The sequence below is a fragment of the Aquarana catesbeiana genome, linkage group LG03 (assembly GCF_042186555.1).
Source record: "Aquarana catesbeiana isolate 2022-GZ linkage group LG03, ASM4218655v1, whole genome shotgun sequence".
Taxonomy (NCBI): domain Eukaryota; kingdom Metazoa; phylum Chordata; class Amphibia; order Anura; family Ranidae; genus Aquarana; species Aquarana catesbeiana.
In genome coordinates, this window is record NC_133326.1 from 530,392,348 (window position 1) to 530,413,759 (window position 21,412).

Sequence of the window (21,412 nt, forward strand, 5' to 3'; positions counted from 1 at the left end):
GTATGTAAAAAAAAAAAAAAAATGTATTTTTTTTTTTATTTTACATACTGTCCCTAGTCAGTGTTTCTGATCACCACCACACCATTCATGTAGTGATGATGCACTGCTCTAATGACAGTATATAAAAAAAATTGTGAAAAAAACTTATTTAATTTCTTAAATTTTCAGAGAATGTGACAAAAATCTACAGCTTCAAAAAACTCACTATTCCTCTTACCAGGGCCGATCCCAGGCGGGTGCACGGGGTGCAGTGCACCCAGGCGCCAGAGAGGTGGGGGCGCTGCAGCACCAGAGTGCTCCCCTCCCTCCTCCTCCTCCCCTCCGTGTCCAGAAGTAGTTCTGTTTGCAGGTCACCGCCGCGGAGCGGCCGCTGTGTTTCACACTGCTAGAGCCGGGCTGTCCCCCCTCCCTCCTCCTCCTCCTGTCAAAGGAGAGCAGCCGCCGAAGATTGGAGCGGCTGGTCTCTGTGTTGAGAGAGACCAGCCGCGCAGTGACTTCGCTGGGGGCGGGGGGCGGCCCGTGCCTGCAGCTTGACACAGGTTCTCTCCTCCTCTGTCCCTCACTCCCGCCTAAGCTGCTGCCTGTCTCGATCTGGTCTTCACCCGGGCAGCGCGGCTGCACACTGTCCTCTCTAGCTGCCGCCCGGGTGTTAATGTTTCTGTACTAATAGAGGGAGGTTTGTCCCTGGGGCGGTCTGTACTAATCGAGGGGGGTTTGTCCTTGGCGGTCTGTACTAATCGAGGGGGGTTTGTCCTTGGCGGTCTGTACTAATCGAGGGGGGTTTGTCCTGGGGGGGTCTGTACTAATGGGGGGGTTGTCCTGGAGGGGTCTGTACTAATGGGGGGTTGTCCTGGGGGGTCTGTACTAATGGAGGGGGTTTGTCCTGGGGGGGTTAATGGAGGGGGATTTGTCCTGGGGGGTCTGTACTAATGGAGGGGGAGTTGTCCTGGGGGGTCTGTACTAATGGAGGGGGAGTTGTCCTGGGGGGGTCTGTACTAATGGAGGGGGGGTTATCCTGGGGGGTCTGTACTAATGGAGGGGGTTTGTCCTGGGGGGTTAATGGAGGGGGGTTTGTTCTGGGGGGTCTGTACTAATGGAGGGGGAGTTGTCCTGGGGGGTCTGTACTAATGGAGGGGGAGTTGTCCTGGGGGGGTTTGTACTAATGGAGGGGGGGTTGTCTTGGGGGGTCTGTACTAATGGAGGGGGGTTGTCTTGGGGGGGTCTGTACTAATGGAGGGATTTGTCCTGGGGGCCTGTACTAATGGAGGGGGGGTTTGTCCTGGGGGGGTTAATGGAGGGGGGTTTGCCCTAGGGGGGTCTGTACTAATGGAGGGGGAGTTGTCCTGGGGAGGTCTGTACTAATGGAGGGGGAGTTGTCCTTTTGGGGTCTGTACTAATGGAGGGGGGTTGTCTTGGGGGTCTGTACTAATGGAGGGGAGGGGTTGTCTTGGGGGGGGTCTGTACTAATGGAGGGATTTGTCCTGGGGGTCTGTACTAATGGAGGGGGGGTTTGTCCTGGGGGGTCTGTACTAATGGAGGGGGGTTGTCCTTTGGGGTCTGTACTAATGGAGGGGGGTTGTCCTGGGGGGGTCTGTACTAATGAAGGGGATTTGTCCTGGTGGGGTCTGTACTAATGGAGGGGGGATTTGTCCTGGGTGGGTTCTGTACTAATGGAGGGGGGATTTGTCCTGGGGGGTCTGTACTAATGGAGGGGGTTTGTTCTGGGGGGGTCTGTGCTAATGGAGGGGGGGTGTTTGTCCTGGGGGGGTCTGTACTAATGGAGGGGGGTTGTCCTGGGGGGGTCTGTATTAATGGAGGGGGTTTGTCCTGGTGGGGGTCTGTACTAATGGAGGGGGGTTTGTCCTGGTGGGGGGTCTGTACTAATGGAGGGGGGGTTTGTCCTGGGGGGTCTGTACTAATGAAGGGGGGATTTGTCCTGTGGGGGTCTGTACTAGTGGAGGGGGATTCTCCTGGGGGGTCTGTAGTAATGGAGGGGGTTTGTCCTGGGGGGTCTGTACTAATGGAGGGGGGTTTGTCCTGATGGGTCTGTACTAATGAAGGAGGGATTTGTCCTGTGGGGGTCTGTACTAGTGGAGGGGGTTTGTCCTGGGGGGTCTGTACTAATAGAGGGGGGTTTGTCCTGGGGGTCTGTACTAATGGAGGGGGGTTGTCCTGATGGGTCTTTACTAATGAAGGGGGGGGTTGTCCTGTGGGGGGTCTGTACTAATGGAGGGGGCTTTGTCCTGGGGGGGATCTGTACTAATGGAGGGGGGGTTGTCCTGGTGGGGGTCTACTAATGGAGGGGGGGTGGTTTGTCCTGGGGGGGTCTATACTGATGAAGGGGGGGTGTGTACTGAGAGAGGGGTTTATACTTAGTGGGGGGTCTGCACTGACGAAGGGGGGTCTATACTTAGTGGAGGGGGGTCTGTACTGAGGGGCAACTAAAGTTGGTGGAAGGGGGGTGACACCAACCCTAGTGACTTCACTGCAGCTGCGGGCTCTTCTTTTGCCCCTTCCCCTCCCTCTCCCTCTCCTCCGCACGTACACTGCTATACTAGTGGGTGGCGCTGGCCAGCACAGCCTCCCACTATGTTTCTTCCCCCGCCTTCATATCAGCCAGGGAAAAAATAGAATAGAAAAAGGAGCAGAGAAGAGGATTGTGGGACATGTAGTCCCGAGGACTGGCAGCCCCACTGTAACAGGGAAACTGCAGCCCACACAGCAGGCTCAGCTGAATGGGAGAGAGATACAGGAGCCTGAGAAAGCTTTCAGGGAAGTACACCCAGGACTCCAGAGGGAGAGGGCAGTGCTGAGGGAACACCATCATAGAGGGAACCCCACTGCCCTGCGCCACCATAGGGAAAGACACACAGCCTAGCGCCATCCCTGGCAGAGAAAGGAATGGAGTCACTGCCAGAATACAGATCTGGGTGCTACCCAGCGGAGTCACCACGGGCAATTCAGAGTGAGCAGACTCCTGATCAGAGAAACCATCGCTGGGTCAGGTGAGAGGGCCGATCGGCCATTATTTACTAACGTCCATAGGAACTGCAGTCTCTGACCATCTCCTGTATTATATCTGCAGTCTCTGACCATCTCTTGTATAATGTCTGCAGTCTCTGAAACTTCTCTTGTATCATGTCTGCAGTCTCTGACCTTCTCTTGTATCATGTCTTCAGTCTCTGACCTTCTCCTGTATCATGTCTTCAGTCTCTGACCATCTCCTGTACCATGTCTGCAGTCTCTGACCATCTCTTGTATCATGTCTGCAGTCTCTGACCATCTCTTGTACCATGTCTGCAGTCTCTGACCATCTCCTGTACCATGTCTGCAGTCTCTGACCATCTCTTGTATCGTGTCTGCAGTCTCTGACCATCTCTTGTATCATGTCTGCAGTCTCTGACCATCTCATGTATCATGTCGGCAGTCTCTGACCATCTCCTGTATCATGTCTGCAGTCTCTGACCATCTCTTGTATCATGTCTGCAGTCTCCGACCATCTCTTATATCATGTCTGCAATCTCTGACCAGCTTCTGTACCATGTCTGCAGTGTCTGACTGTCTCTTGTATCATGTCTACAGTCTCTGACCATCTATTCTATCTTGTCTGTAGTCTCTGACCATCTCCTGTGTTATGTCTGCAGTCTCTGACCATCTCTTGTATCATGTCTGCAGTCTCTGACCATCTCCTGTACTATGTCTGCAGTCTCTGATCATCTCCTGTATTATGTCTGCAGTCTCTGACCAACTCCTGTACCATGTCTGCAGTCTCTGACCATCTCCTGTACTATGTCTGCAGTCTCTGACTGTCTCTTGTATCATGTCTACAGTCTCTGATCATCTCCTGTACTAAATCTGCAGTCTCTGACCATCTCTTGTATCATGTCTGCAGTCTCTGACCATCTCCTGTACTATGTCTGCAGTCTCTGACTGTCTCTTGTATCATGTCTGCAGTCTCTGATCATCTCCTGTACTATGTCTACAGTCTCTGACCATCTCCTATACTATGTCTGCAGTCTCTGACCATCTCCTATACTATGTCTGCAGTCTCTGATCATCTCCTGTACCATGTCTGCAGTCTCTGATCATCTCCTGTACTATGTCTGCAGTCTCTGAGCATCTCCTGTATTATGTCTGCAGTCTCTGACCAACTCCTGTACCATGTCTGCAGTCTCTGATCATCTCCTGTACTATGTCTGCAGTCTCTGACTGTCTCTTGTATCATGTCTACAGTCTATGACTGTCTCTTCTATCATGTCTGCAGTCTCTGATCATCTCCTGTACTATGTCTGCAGTCTCTGACCATTTCTTGTATCATGTCTGCAATCTCTTACCAGCTTCTGTACCATGTCTGCAGTCTCTGACTGTCTCTTGTATCATGTCTACAGTCTCTGATCATCTCCTGTACCATGTCTGCAGTCTCTGATCATCTCCTGTACTATGTCTGCAGTCTCTGATCATCTCCTGTATCATGTCTGCAGTCTCTGATCATCTCCTGTACTATGTCTGCAGTCTCTGACCATCTCCTGTATCATGTCTACAGTCTTTGACCGTATCCTGTATTATGTCTGCAGTCTCTGATCATCTCCTGTATCATGTCTGCAGTCTCTGATCATCTCCTGTACTATGTCTGCAGTCTCTGATCATCTCCTGTATTATGTCTGCAGTCTCTGACCATCTCCTGTATTATGTCTGCAGTCTCTGACCATCTCTTGTATCATGTCTGCAGTCTTTGACCGTATCCTGTATTATGTCTGGGGACTCTTTCTAACAGAAGCCCTCTCTGTGTGCATCAGAGAGACTCCCCTCCAGGTCTCATTAGTGTTCTCTCTTCCTGTATTTTCTTTATTGTTAAGAGATCATGGGAGGATTTCAGGGTAACAAAGACTTCTTAGGGAGCAGCTCTGTATTTGAGTCGTTGCCATAGAATCATTTGTAAAGGGGAGGAGTTGGTAAGATGGCCACGCCCATGTGGGGGCGCCAGAAATATTTCTGCACCCAGGTGTCTGTGACCCTAGGATCGGGCCTGCCTCTTACTAAATAGATTGGGGTGTCTACTTTCCAAAAATGGGTCATTTGGTGGATATTTGTACTGTCCTGACTAGGGATGAGCTTCGTGTTCGAGTGGAACCCATGTTTGACTCGAACATCGGCTGTTCGCTCGTTCGCCGAATTGCGAACGATATGGGCCATTCGCGCCAAATTCGTGTGGCGCGCCAAGGCCCATGATTCACAGTGCATTGCTGGCTGATGATTGACCAAGCATGCACTATGACCTGCATGCTTGGCCAATCACAACGCCTTCTGTAGAGAGAGCTGTAATTGGCCAAAGCCAGGGTGGCTTTGGCCAATTATGGCTCAGGGGGTTTAGTACACGCTCCACACTATATAAGGCCGCCTGCACAGCGGCCCTGTGTATCCTGTTCCGGCGTTGAGAGACAGAGAGACGGTGTCATTTGATTTAAGTTAGATAGATTAGGCAGGACAGTCAGTCAGTTAGCTGCACTTACAGTGTATTGTGTATATATATGCATCCCAGGTGCTGTATATATATATATTTATATATATATATATATATATATATACACTGTATTCAGTTTAGCTAGATCCGTTCCTGTTATTATCTTCCTACTGACAGGCAGGCTTGTGTTATTACAGTATTTACAGCTACCTGAAGAAAATTGCTGGTGTTCTTCTTATCCTATTAGTACCACAGTCAGGCAGCTAGACTATTTACAGTTAGTGTAGTGCATCCTCCTCACAGTGTTCAGCTAAAGCTACAAGTTAGTTTAGTGTGACCTCTGCACAGTGTTCAGCTAAAGCTGCAAGTTAGTGTAGTGCGACCTCTGCACAGTGTTCAGCTAAAGCTACAAGTTAGTGTAGTACGTCCTCTGAACAGTGTTCAGCTAAAGCTACAAGTTAGTGTAGTGCGACCTCTGCACAGTGTTCAGCTAAAGCTACAAGTTAGTGTAGTGCGTCCTCTGAACAGTGTTCAGCTAAAGCTACAAGTTAATGTAGTGCACAGTGTTCAGCTAAAGCTACAAGTTAGTGTAGTGTGTCCTCCTCACAGTGTTCAGCTAAAGCTACAAGTTAGTGTAGTGCGTCCTCCTCACAGTGTTCAGCTAAAGCTACAAGTTAATGTAGTGCACAGTGTTCAGCTAAAGCTACAAGTTAGTGTAGTGCGTCCTCCTCACAGTGTTCAGCTAAAGCTACAAGTTAGTGTAGTGCACAGTGTTCAGCTAAAGCTACAAGTTAGTGTAGTGAGTCCTCCTCCCAGTGTTCAGCTAAAGCTACAAGTTAGTGTAGTACGTCCTCTGACCAGTGTTCAGCTAAAGCTACAAGTTAGTGTAGTGCGTCCTCTGAACAGTGTTCAGCTAAAGCTACAAGTTAGTGTAGTGCGACCTTTGCACAGTGTTCAGCTAAAGCTACCTGTAGAAGGTTGGTGGTGTTTTCCTGATCCTATCACTACCGCAGGCAGCTACATTATTTTAATGTTAGTGTAGTGTGTCCTCTGCACAGTGTTCAGCTAAAGCTACAAGTTAGTGTAGTGCGACCTCTGCACAGTGTTCATCTAAAGCTACCTGTAGAAGATTGGTGGTGTTCTCATACTACAGGCAGGCAGTTGATTTTGCTAGCTGCAGTATCAGTATATATATATATATATATATATATATATCCCAGCTTAGTGCAGCTACATCTCACTGCAGGCCATTAGTATGTCTGGAAGGCCAACCAGGAGAGGCAGACGGTCACAAGCCAATAAAAGAGGGCAAGCAGGCTCTGTGTCTAGAGGCAACAGTGCTGGTTGTGGAGACGGTGCATCCTCATCAGCACAGGGCCGTGGGACGCGCTTGGCCTTTTTTTCGGCAGCTGGCTGTGTTGAGCCGCAACATGCGGAAGACTTGGTTGAGTGGATGACCAAGCCATCCTCATCCTCCTCATCCTCCCTCACTCATGCTCAGGGTACTTTGTCTGGCAAAGCAGCTGCCAACGCAGCCTCTTCCCTTGGCTCAGTGGCATCAGTGACTCCTTCCCTAGCCCCACCATGTCCTCCTGAGAAGTCTCTCAAACTGTTTGACCACAGTGTTGGGTACATGCTCCAGGAGAATGCCCAGCGTTTAGAAGGCTCTGATGATGATACTGAGCTAGATGAAAGCAGTAACGTGAGCACGGCCAGAGGGGGTGCCCAAGAAGGACAGCAATCTGGCAGTCATGCTCCCCCTGCTGCAGCATATTGCTAGGTTTGCTCCAGTGATGAGGAGGGAGGGGATGATGAGGTCACTGACTCAACGTGGGTGCCTGATAGGAGAGAGGAGGAGGAGGCACATCACCAACGAGGCAGGATGCCCTCCAGGGGCCAGCCTAAGGGCAGCACACTGACTGCACCACACCGCAAAGCTCTGCATGTGCAGGGCGCTGCGGTCTCTGCGCGTTATTCCAAAAGTTCTTTGGTGTGGGCCTTTTTTGAGATGAGTGCATCAGATCGCACTGCTGCTATTTGCAACATATTTCTCAAGCGTATCTCGCGTGGCCAAAACATCTCCCGCTTGGGCACCACATGCTTGACCAGATATATGTTGACCTGCCATGCAGTTCGTTGGCAAGTGTATCTAAGAGACCCACACCAAAGAACAAGGAGGACCTCTCCTTGCTCCTCATCAGCTGACATCTCCAACCCCACTATACCTTCAGTCCTCTCTGAGACCTGCACTGAGAGGAATGAAGGTGTAGAATTAGGTGTGTCACAGCCAAGTACTTGTGGGTAATCTGCTTTCGGTACACCGACGTCAGATTGTACCAGGCAAATTTCCCTGCCCCAGCTGCTGCACCGCCGAAAGAAGTTCGCTCCCAGCCATCCACATGCCCAGAGGTTGAATGCTAGCTTGGCAAAATTGCTAGCACTTCAACTGCTAACTTTTCAGTTGGTGGACTCTGCCCCCTTCCGTGAGTTTGTGGAATGTGCGGTTCCTCAGTGGCAGGTACCCAAACGCCACTTTTTCTCACGGAAGGCGATTCCGGCTCTCTACCGGCATGTGGAAGGCAATGTCCATGCCTCGCTGGACAGGGCGGTCAGTGGTAAGGTGCATATTATCGCTGACTCATGGTCCAGCAGGCATGGACAGGGACATTGGGACATTACCTAAGTTTCACAGCGCATTGGGTGACTCTGCTGGCAGCTGGGAAGGATGCAGGACAAGGTGCAGTAGTGTTGGAGGTTGTTCCACCACCACGCTTCCAAAATGCCACTACTAATGATTCTGACACACCTCTCTCCTCCACCCCCTCCTCTTCTTCTTCCTCCATGGCCTCTTCCTGTGCTTTGTCCTCGGAACCAGCGGTGCTCCATAGGCGTTTAAGGGGCTACTCAAGTATGCAGGCCAAAAGATGCCATGCGGTGCTTGAGCTGGTGTGCTTGGGGGACAGGAGCCACACTGGGGCAGAGGTTCTGTCAGCTCTGCAGGGGCAGGTTCAGTGGTGGTTGACGCCACGCCAACTTAAGGCAGGAATGGTGGTTTGTGACAATGGCACCAACCTCCTCTCCGCCCTCCGACAGGGACAAATTACCCATGTGCCCTGTTTGGCTCACGTCCTTAACTTGGTGGTGCAGCGGTTCATGGGCAAGTACCCGGGCTTACAGGATGTCCTGAGGCAGGCCAGGAAAGTCTGTGTGCATTTCTGCCGGTCATGTAATGTCAGTGCTCGGCTGGCAGACCTCCAAAAGGAATTTAACCTGCCCAAGAACCGCCTAATCTGTTACATGCCCACCAGGTGGAACTCAACGTTGGCCATGCTGCAGCGGCTGCACACGCAGCACAGGGCCATCAATGAGTACCTGTGCAACTATGGCACCAGGACAAGGTCAGGGGAGCTTGTTTTTTTTTCCCCACGCCAGTGGGCCATGATCAGGGATGCATGCACTGTCCTGTCACCATTTGAGGAGGCCACGAGGATGGTGAGCAGTGACAGTGCATGCATCAGTGACACTGTCCCCCTTGTCCACCTGTTGGAGCACATGCTGTGTGGAATAATGGACAGGGCACTTGAGGCAGAACAGAGGCAGGAAGAGGAGGACTTCCTTAGCTCTCAAGGCCCCCTTTATCCAGACAGTGTTCCTGCGTGCCTGCCGATCACACAGGAAGTGGACAAGGAGGAGGAGATGGATTGTGTCAGTATGGAAGTGGAGCCTGGCACTCAGCTTCAGCAGCAGTCTTTAAGGGATCATTTACAGTCTCAAGAAACACATGGACTTGTACGTGGCTGGGAGGAGGTGGCTGCAGATCATGTCGTCCTTAGTGACCCAGAGGACTCCGGACCGAATGCCTCAGCAAACCTAGGCTGCATGGCCTCCCTGATCCTGCAAAGCCTGCGTAAGGATCCTCGTATTCGTGGTATCAAGGAGAAAGACCAATACTGGCTGGCAACCCTCCTTGATCCACGTTACAAGGGTAAGGTTGCGGACCTTATCTTGCCATCGCAGAGGGAGCAGAGGATGAAACATCTTCGGGAGGCCTTGCAGAAAGGTCTGTGCAACACGTTCCCAGAGACTGGGAGGTTACAAACTCCTGTTTCTGGACAACGTGTTGCTGAGGCTTCGGTCAGTCAAAGAAGGAGCGGTGGAGAAGGTGGCCGTCTGACCGATGCGTTCATACAATTTTTTAGTCCGCAGCCCCAAGGTATGATCTGTTCCAGCAACCATCGCCAGTGTCTGTTTTACATGGTGCAGGAATACCTAGGGGCAGGATCTGACTTGGACACCTTTCCCACTGAAAATCCTCTGGGTTACTGGGTCTTGAGGATGGATCACTGGCCAGAGCTTGCACAGTATGCAATTGAGCTACTGGCCTGTCCTGCATCCAGCGTTCTTTCGGAACGCACATTCAGTGCTGCTGGCGGCTTTGTAACCGATCACAGGGTGCATCTGTCCACCGACTTGGTCGATCGACTGACCTTCATAAAAATGAATCAGTCTTGGCTCACCACCAGCTACCAAGCACCTGATGCTGATGTAACTGATGTTGATGTATAAATTTTTTTGAAATGTCAGATCCCTTCAAAGACTGTCTATGCTGATGCTGAGTGACTATCCTGTTATACCGAGTAATTATCCTCTTCCTCCTCAATGATCATGATAGCTTGTAAGAACATTTTTGGTTCTGAGCGCCGCCAGTTCTGCCACCAGTGCCTAAGGCCCAATTTTTCAGCCCCTGTTTAACAGGGGCATGTAATTGCAATTTTTCATGCAATTCTTTGCAGCAGGGCTAGTTCCTGCGCTCCAGCTAGAGTATTTGTGAGGGGTTGCAGTGTTGTGGCACCAGCATCAGTGTCTAAGGCCCAATTTTTCAGCCCCTGTTTAACAGGGGCATGTAATTACAATTTTTGATGCTATTCTTTGCAGTAGGGCTAGTTCCTGCGCTCCAACTAGAGTATCTGTGAGGGGTTGCAGTGTTGTGGCACCAGCACCAGTGCCTAAGGCCCAATTTTTCAGCCCCTGTTTAACAGCGGCGTGTAATTACAATTTTTGGTGCAATTCTTTGCAGCAGGGCTAGTTCCTGCGCTCCAACTAGAGTATCTGTGAGGGGTTGCAGTGTTGTGGCACCAGCACCAGTGCCTAAGGCCCAATTTTTCAGCCCCTGTTCAACAGGGACATGTAAATAAAATTCTTGAGCTAATATTTCACAGCAGGGCCCGTTTCTGCTCCCACCAAGAGTATCTGTGAGGACTTACAGTGTTGTGGCACCAGCACCACCACCACCAAAGACCCAATTTTTCTGCGCCTGTTCAACAGGGACATGTAATTACAATTCTTGATCTAATATTTCACAGCAGGGCCCTGTGAGGGCTTACAGTGTTGTGGCCACAACAACACCTAAGGCCCAAATTTCTGCTGAATATATAGGGCAGGCCCCTACTTTCAAACATCCAACTAACAAACGACTCCTACTTGCAAACGGAAGGAGACAACAGGAAGTGAGATGAAATCTACCCCTAGGAAGGGAAATTCTCTCCTGTAAGAGTTAATATGGGAAAAACTTTTCTCCTTTCCACTGATGCTTTATCACCAATCCTTGTTTCACAAAAAAACCCAAATTTTCAAAAAAACATTTGTCATTGGGACAAAAAGTGAGGTGAAATCTTCTGAAGAGGAGCACAGACAGCAAAACAAATGTCACAGGGGTGATAACCCTTCCCTATGTTTTCCAAAAAGCTTAAAATAGATTTTTTGGCTGGAGCTAAACACGTTAAAAATGTACCAGTTCAAAATTACAAACAGATTCTACTTAACAACAAACCTACAGTCCCTGTCTTGTTTGCACCGCCTGTATACTGCTGTTCAGAGTATATAGGGCCTGGGGGCCCCACACCTTTCCTTTTTTAATTTGGGTGTGGGGTTCCCCTTAATATCCAACAAGACCCAAAGGGCCTGGTAATGGACTGGGGGGTACCCATGCCGTTTGTCTCACTGATTTTCATCCATATTGCCAGGACCCGACATTACATTAAAGCCGCAAGCAGTTTTAAATTACTTTTTTTCCTTTAAAAATGACATTTAGTGCAGGGACTGTTCTAAGCACGGGAAACACACGCCACTTTACAGGCATACTATAGACACCCCTCAGGTACGATATTTAAAGGAATATTTCACTTTTTTTTTTTTTAACTTTAAGCATCATTAAAATCACTGCTCCCGAAAAAACGGCTGTTTTTAAACGTTTTTTTTGCATTGATACATGTCCCCTGGGGCAGGACCCAGGTCCCCAAACCCTTTTTAGGACAATACCATGCAAATTAGCCTTTAAAATCAATCAATCGATCAATTGTCAAATACTGTATATATGTCTGCACAGGTCTCCTATATTCTGGTGCTGTTATTAAAGCGGAGTTCCACCCAAAAATGGAACTTCCGCTTTAAGGGAGGTGACCCCCTCACATGCCACATTTGGCATGTCATTTTTTTTGGGGGGGGGCCGGTACCCTCCCACTTCTTCCCGGCGCACTGTGTCACCGGAAGGGAGATCACCTCTCCCCCCTCCCTCTCAGGATCATCTGCGACACGTCACAGGTCCCAGATGATTGCCCAGCCAGTCACAGTGCGCTGCGCGACACGGCTCGCGCATGCGCAGTGGGTGCCCAGCTGTGAAGCCACAGCCGGGTGTCCACAGTTACAATGCCAGTGCCGCAAAGAGGAGGGGTAGACGAGCAGAGTTTCGTTCGCCCGCATGGCTGGACCCTGGGACAGGTAAGTGTCCAATTATTAAAAGTCAGCAGCTGCAGTATTTGTAGCTGCTGACTTTTAATTTTTTTTTAAGCAGAACTCCGCTTTAAGGAATGATGCTGAGTCTGCTTGCCGTAAGTGCAGGTAATCAGCACGCATGTGTAGTACTGACTGTCACATGCTAGCCTGTGGGTATAAAAAACCATAACGTTGCATCGTTAGGCCATGCCCTTAGAGGAAGTCGTAACAATGAAACTAGTCAGCGCGTGGCCTGACGACTGGATGTGACGAGTGCATTCCACGACCAGAAAGAAGACATACCAGGACGCAAGCGGTGGATGCTGCTTCCAGTATAGTGTGAGTCGCTTCTTCCTAGTGTTATGAGGAACGCCCGTCTATGAGCCTATGTGCCTTTATGTTATTGACTGATGATGCTGTATGGAAAAACTTTTATATAATAAAAGCAAAGAGAGAAAACAGATTTACACTATTTGGAGCCTTTCTTTCTGTCCTGAGAACCGGTGGATATGCTGTGACACCAGGGGCGTAACTAGAAATAGCAGGGCCCCATAGCAAAATGTTGTATGGGGCCCCCCTGCAAACAGCCCCCCCCCCCACAGCTGCCCTAGTGTCAATGCAGCGTGACCTGTCCCACATATAGCGTGACCTGTGCCCAATGCAGCGTGACCTGTGCACAATGCAGCGTGACCTGTGTACAATGCAGCATGACCTGTGCCCAATGCAGCGTGACCTGTGCCCCATACAGCATGACTTGTGCCCCATACGTGACCTGTGCCAAATGCAGCGTGACCTGTGCCCAATGCAGCATGACCTGTGCCCCATACAGCGTGACCTGTGCCCCATACAGCGTGACCTGTGCCCAATGCAGCGTGACCTGTGCCCAATACAACGTTGCCTGTGCCCAATACAGCCTGGTCTGCCTGTGCCCCATACAGCCTCACCTGCGCAGAGGAAGAGGCAAGCCACCCGGATCAGCAGAGAGCGGGATTGCCCACTGTAATAGCTTTCATTTGAATTTCCCGTCTTCCCAGGGCTCATCGTCACATAGCCTCACCTCTTGGCCTGACGCCTTTGATGACGTCACACGTCCTGCATTGGATTGGTGTTCTGTCTATCAAAGGCGCCGGGCCAAGAGGTGGAGCTATGTGACGTGAGCCCCGGAAACACTGGAACTTCTAATGAAAGCTATTACATCGGGCAATTCAGCTCTCTGCTGATACGGACAGCTTGCCTCTTCCTCTCCTCTCTCTTCCCCTGGCTGGGAGACTGTGCCGGCGGTGCTCTCATCCTCACCGGGCCCCACTCGGCTGTGGGCCTCATAGCGCCCGCATGGGTCGCTATGGTGGTAGTTCCGCCCCTGGCACTGACACCTGCTTTGCTGCCAAGCAGTGTTGCCAACCCCGAAGTGAAATTTACTGGCAGGATGCTGACATTTACAAACGGCACCATTTTTTTTTTTACTGACAAAAAACTGAAATTTACTGACAGAACCACATTTTTTACTGGCACTGCAAAAAGTACCTAAAATTACATTTGCACTGTTTTCAGTGCCAAACAGTGCAAATATCAATATTTAAACTATAAACATATAGCTAGTGCCATTAGCAATGTGTTTAAGTTAAACAAAAGTAAAACAACATATTTCTCCATTGACATGAAGGTCTGGTTACTATAACCCAGCCAGCAAAGAGTTCCCCCTTACATCAGAGTCTGCAGGATCTCCCCTTAAATTCAAAGGGAACTCTTATGTAAAGGGGAACGCTGCAGATCATCATCTAAGAGAGAACTCTGATGTAGAGGGGAGCTCTGGTGACCAGAGACCACCTTATATCAGAGTCCACTGCTTTCTCTTTACAATAGAGTTCCCACTTACATCAGGGTCCGCAGACTGAGTTCCCCCTTGCACTGTAAGGGGGAATCCTGCAGACTCTGATGTAAAGGGGAACGCCAGAAACTCTGATGTGGGGGCACTCTGGTGACCAGAGACCACCTTCCATAGAGTAAATACACTAAGGTAAGGGGAGGTCACTAATATAGGGGAGGACCGTTATATCAGTGCCACTTACATTATTGTATTCACTTCCCCCTTACATCAGCAACCCCCCTCCCCCCCTCAGACTGGCCTGGCAATGCTGTCACTGATCTCCTCTCAGGTGCACCGTGCAGGGCTCAGTCAGAGATGGCTCCAGCTTGGTGGCTCTGGTTTTATCCTATAGTCTCCTCTCCATAGTCCACACATGTCTGACTTCTCCCATGACCCCCATCCCGGCTGCGCTCCCACTCTTGACTCCTCTCCAGATTCCCCCTCAGAGACTGAAGACATGATACAGGAGATGGTTACAGGCAGCAGACATGATACAGGAAATGGTTAGAGGCTGCAGACAGGATACAGGAGATGGTTAGGGGCTGCAGATATGATACAGGAGATGGTTAGAGGCTGCAGACATGATACAGGAGATGGTTAGAGGCTGCAGACATGATACAGGAGATGGTTAGAGGCTGCAGACATGATACAGGAGATGGTTAGAGGATGCAGACATGATAAAGGAAAAGGTTAGAGACTGCAGACATGATACAGGAGATGGTCAGAGGCTGCAGACATGATACAGGAGATGGTCAGAGGCTGCAGACATGATACAGGAGATGGTCAGAGGCTGCAGACATGATTCAGGAGATGGTCAGAGGCTGCAGACATCATCATCACGCGGCACCAGCGGGCAGAGGCAGCACACGTAGATCGGATCAGATCTCAGCGATTTGCGCAGACTGCGCATGCGCAGTTCTAACTCGCTGGTCACCACCATTTTTTACTGGCACATATCTGCTAATACAGACAATTACGGGCATGAGAAAAATGCCCTGTTTTTACGGGCTGCCCGTAAATCTACGGGCGATTGGCAACACTGCTGCCAAGGAGATCTGTGGTTTATCAGTCCATGTCTGATCTATTCAACCCTCTGGTGAGTTTGAACCCCGAAGGGGAGTGTGATACACAGACTGCGGTGTGGGGTATTTAAAGTTACAACATTGCAAAACATTTCATCTGAGGTTTTTGGGACTTTTTTCACATCATCTGTCAATTATTACCACTCGTGTGCATCATATACACATAAAGCCGATCTTGAACTCTATGACAGTAGCACTGCTATAATAATTATAGGCACCAGGTCTGGACTTGTGCAATTTTTATTATTACTATTTTTTTTTATGTTTGTGCGTTTGCATTTTAAGCGGCAGCTTTTTTATTAATATTACATAGTGTTGACATTTAGTGTTATAACTGTGAAAGATCTATGATTATCTGAAGCCTGACATATCTTTAGCGCTGAGATAGTGGAAGGAGGCCAAGAATTCACTGTATTTTTTAGATAATGTAAAAGGAGTGCTCCACTCTGGAAAACGCAAAGGATTGTGTATATTTTATACATGCCTGCTTTTCAAGTTTTCTTTTAAAGTGCAATTCTTGATTTTCACCACGCTTTAAAGTGGTTGTAATCCCTTACATGTGCCCAGTAAAGTTACTGGCCTCAGGTGATACACAGAGATTAAATAAATCCTCATACATAAGTTGTATCTGTTTATCTACCGGCATCTGTCCTGTACAGCTTTCTAAAACACACAGATCAAACCCTTTTTCTCAGCTCCAGAGGGCAGAGGGTGGGAATCTCACATCACACAATGTACAGCACTGATCAGTGTTTATCAACCGTCGTGGCACTATTAAAATTTTGCATCTCAAGGCACCTCATTCTGAAATGTAAAAAACTAAATTAACAAGTTTACGCAACACAGCAACATCCCAAACCATCCATTTTGTATGCTCATCTTTCTGCTGCTTTAAATGGCAGCTTTCAGCTGTGACCTGGAACACAGCATTATCCCAGACCTTTTTATATTGAGTCACTGTTTTCCTCGTCATTAAGATATATTAGCTGTAGAAAAAAAAATCATTGACTTCATGGGAAACTGAACCTTGCTGTATTTCTGAGCAGAAAAACAAATTAGTCAACATTTCTCCATCTAAAAATGGTGCCAACACCACCCAACTATTTCCATTTTGTCTTTTGCAAACTTTGGATGTATGGAGGTGAACCACAGCCAGCTGGGTTTTTATTGGATCATAGAATACTAATGACGTTTAGATATATTGGTTGCAATTTATTTGAATGAGGCTTTCCAACCTTTTCTGTGTAATTATCCATTGTAAATTATTGTTATTCCTCCCTAAATTGCAACCTAATCATTATTTAAAGGGACAATTAATATAATATACATTTTCACAAGCTATGAAAAAGAGACCTTCAATAGTTTAAAGTTCATCCCAGGGCAAAACAAAAGTTACTGTTACCACAAATGGGGTCTTCAGGACCTGTAAGAACCCTGCAGTTGGAAAAGAATTGGAAGTGTCCATGTTAGGCAGCAATGTGGTCACTGAAGGGAGGGTCTTCCCACTCTGCAGTACAGATTACCCCATGTGAGCATGGATTTAGATAAGTATCTCTGGCACTTAGGTTTTAAAAAAAAAAAACAAAATATTTGAGCTGGATCCAAGAAAGCTCTCCAAGAAAGAACCAGGGAACCTAATTAACACTAACCCTCCCAGCTGGGGCAGCATAACCTCTACCTGCCTACAAGTTCATGTTATTTTTCTTGCTCTACACACTGATTACCTGTTTACGTTAAATATTTTCTGGCCAGGAGCAAGCAGGAATTGGCCCGTGGAGCTTATACATGGCTGAGGATTCTTTCTCTGCCACAATGTCAGAGCTCTAGGTGCCTAAGCAGCCAATTACTAATAGTGTTATATCATAGAGGGAAAGAGGAATGGGTCATGTTTTCTCCCATACCTGGAAGTACCAGGTAAATCTCTTTGCTCCTGCCACTCAAAATCCTGGTGGCCGAATCTATGTTTTGAATGGTCAAAACTCAATTTGCTTCAAGTTGCTATAGCAGAGCATCCACATGTTTATGCTTCTGGGTATCTGGCACTGTCCCCATTCTGCTGACTCTCTTCAGTGTGAATCATCCCTGTCTCCTTGTTAAGTATACAGTTAACCTAGAATAAATAATTCCCCCACTCCCGCCATCTGGACAGTGCGGTTTCCCACTGTCTAATGCCATGTGCGCACAGAGCAAGGAATAGACGGACACATTCTTAGTTGCTGAATAGCAGCTGATAGCAGACAAATGTGTTTAATCAGGAGGAAGACTCATCGCTGCCTAACAGACTTGGTGACCTTAAACGACGTTGCAGGGAAACAGTGACAGAGCAAAACAGGAAATATTGTTTTCTCCATGCAATGTGAAACACATTGCAGTAACAAGCAGCCTATTTATTCCTATACTATCAAATACTTGGCTGTCGGAGGATGCACAGAAGCAAGAAATGGAATGTCTATTTTAATAGATGCATTACCACATGAGACATGTTTATAAAGCTGCCTACAAAAGCAAGGCACATTAGCTAGCTCAGGTTTAATATTTGCTGCCGAGAGGAGATACGTCTGACTGTCCCCGATGTAGGAGAACCTCAGCTGACCTAATACATATCCTATGGAAATGTCCCAAAATATTTAGGTACTGGCAAAAAAAAAATTGATACCATTAATCTGGTATATCAAACACAGGTACAAAGGGATCCTAAAATAAGTTTACTGGGGTGCCTAGAAAAAGAAACATACATACCAACAATTAGGTTAGCAATTGACAAGATGTTTATTGCACGCAAGCTAATCGCACAAAAATGGAATTCCTCGAATGTGCCAACATATGAGGAATGGCGCTTACCAGTTAATGACACTGTATTAAAAGAATGTCAGGTTTGTCGAAATAAGGGGTCAATAAAAAAGTTTCATAAAATATGGGATTTGTGGTTGGGCATGCCTGGGGTGACTCCTTTTATAATAGCAACAGATGGAACTCCAGGGGTGGATGGTTCTTTTTCAAATGATAGAAAATGTGGGGAAGGATAAGTGAAAGCGGTTGGAATAAGGGAAAGTAAATAAAAGGTAGGAGGAGAAAAAGGGAGAGAAAGGGAGAGGGAAGAGAGAGGTGGAAAAAAAAAAGAAAGAGGGAGAAGAAAGGGAGAAAAAAGGGAAGAAAGGTGGAAAAAGAGAAAGGAATAGTAGAGGTATACGTTTAGGATATACAGTCAGGTCCATAAATATTGGGACATCAACACAATTCTAATCGTTTTGGCTCTATACACCACCACAATGGATTTGAAATAAAACGAACAAGATGTGCTTTAACTCCAGACTTTCAGCTTTAGTTTGAGGGTATTTACATCCAAATTAGGTGAACGGTGTAGGAATTACAACAGTTTGTATATGTGCCTCCCACTTTTTTAAGGGACCAAAAGTAATGGGACAATTGGCTGCTCATCTGTTCCATGGCCAGGTGTGTGTTATTCCCTCATTATCCCATTTACAAGGAGAAGATAAAAGGTCCAGAGTTCATTTCAAGTGTGCTATTTGCATTTGGAATCTGTTGCTGTCAACTCTCCATATGAGATCCAAAGAGCTGTCACTATCAGTGAAGCAAGCCATCATTAGGCTGAAAAAACAAAACAAACCCATCAGAGAGATAGCAGAAACATTAGGTGTGGCCTAAATCTACTGTATGGAACATCCTTAAAAAGAAAGAACGCACCGGTGAGCTCAACAAGACCAAAAGACCCGGAAGACCACGGAAAACAACTGTGGTGGATGACCAAAAAATTCTTTCCCTGGTGAAGAAAACACCCTTCACAACAGTTGGCCAGATCAAGAACACTCTCCAGGGGTTAGGTGTATGTGTGTCAAAGTCAACAATCAAGAGAAGACTTCACCAGAGTGAATACAGAGGGTTCACCACAAGATGTAAACCATTGGTGAGCCTCAAAAACAGGAAGGCCAGATTAGAGTTTGCCAAACAACATCTTAAAAAGCCTTCACAGTTCTGGAACAACATCCTATGGACAGATGAGACCAAGATCAACTTGTACCAGAGTGATGGGAAGAGAAGAGTATGGAGAAGGAAAGGAACTGCTCATGATCCAAATCATACCACCTCATCAGTGAAACATGGTGGTGGTAGTGTCATGGCATGGGCATGTATGGCTGCCAATGGAACCAGTTCTCTTGTATTTATTGATGATGTGACTGCTGACAAAAGCAGCAGGATGAATTCTGAAGTGTTTTGGGCAATATTATCTGCTCATATTCAGAAAAATGCTTCAGAACTCATTGGACAGCCCTTTACAGTGCAGATGGACAATGACCCGAAGCATACTGCAAAAGCAACCAAAGAGTTTTTTAAGGGAAAGAAGTGGAATGTAATGCAATGGCCAAGTCAATCACCTGACCTGAATCCGATTGAGCATGCATTTCACTTGCTGAAGACAAAACTGAAGGGAAAATGCCCCAAGAACAAGCAGGAACTGAAGACAGTTGCAGTAGAGACCTGGCAGAGCATCACCGGGGATGAAACCCAGCGTCTGGGGATGTCTATGCGTTCCAGACTTCAGGCTGTAATTGACTGCAAAGGATTTGCAACCAAGTATTAAAAAGTGAAAGTTTGATGGATGATTGTTAATCTGTCCCATTACTTTTGGTCCCTTAAAAAGTGGCAGGCACATATACAAACTGTTGTAATTCCTACACCGTTCACCTGATTTGGATGTAAATACCCTCAAATTAAAGTTGAAAGTCTGCAGTTAAAGCACATCTTGTTTGTTTCATTTCAAAACCATTGTGGTGGTGTATAGAGCCAAAAAGATTAGAATTGTGTCGATGTCCCAAAATTTATGGACCTGACTGTAAATGGATTGTATAGATAGGCATACCTATAGATATATACAGTATGACTGTTGGTCTTCTTGCAGGGGGGATTTCTTCTCGTAGATGGATACAGGATGAGGTAGATAAAACGGGGGGAGAGAAGAAGGGGGTAAAGGGACACGTTTTTTACATAAATAATAGTGTTGATGTAATTAAGAGAAAGATAGGTGTGTGTTGGCCTCTTGGTTTGTTTACTGTTTTTTGTTTGTTTTATTTTATCTTTTTTTTCAATATGTATTAAGTTGTTTTTGTTCTAAGTGTTGTAAACTAAAATTGGTGTTAATAAAAATGATCAATTGGAATATTTGCTGCACTCTTGCCACATAAAAGAGATATTTGTAGCAGGTGCTGACGTGATAGCAGAGGTACCAAAGGCAGAAAACAACACAGCTGTTTCTTTAAGAGAACTTTAAAATTAGATAAAACAGTAATATTCTCATTCCCTTAAAATTAGCTTCTAAACAACAAAGATAGCTTGACAACAAGTACAGGTGTAGCAGGTTTAGCAAAAAATTCTTCATATCTTCTTGCAAAGCAATGTGAATACCCAGCGGAGGTCTCTCTTAACCACTTCAATACAGGGCACTTCCCCCCTTCCTACCCAGGACAATTTTCAGCTATCGGCGCTCTCACATTTTGAATGACAATTGTCATACAGCACTGTACCCAAACTACATTTTCCTCCCACAAATAGAGCTTTCCTTCAGTGGTATTTGATCACCACTGGGGTTTTTTTTAGTTTTTTGCTAAACAAACTAAAAAAGACTGACATTTTTGAACAAAAAAGGTTTGCTTTGTTTCTGTTTAAATTTTGTTTTCTCCTTCACTGACAGGCACTGATAGGGTGGCACTGATGGACACTGATGAGGCACTTATATGTAGAATTGATGGGAACTGATAGGCAGCACTGATATGCAGCACTGATGGGCACCGGTAGGCTATACTGATATGCAGCACTGATGGGCACTGATAGGCGGCACTGATGGGCACTGATAGGCGGCATTGATGGGCACTCATAGATGGCACTGATAGGCAGCACTGATGAGGAGGTACTGACAGGCATTACTGATGGGCACTTTGATGGGCACTTATTGGTGATTTTGGTGGGCACTGACTGGCAACTGATGGGTACTGATTGGCATTGTGATGAGCACTTCTCAGATCATCAATGTGCTTATTATCAGTGCACACCCCGCCCTCTCCGTGTCAATGCAAACCAAGGAATGTCTATTACTGGCACTTCCTGGTTCATGCTGTGATCATTAGTGATTGGTCACAGCTGATCACGTGGCTCTTTACCACGATCAAAGATGCGGTGTGTCAGAGTGACACACCACATCACCAATAGCCGCGCTGC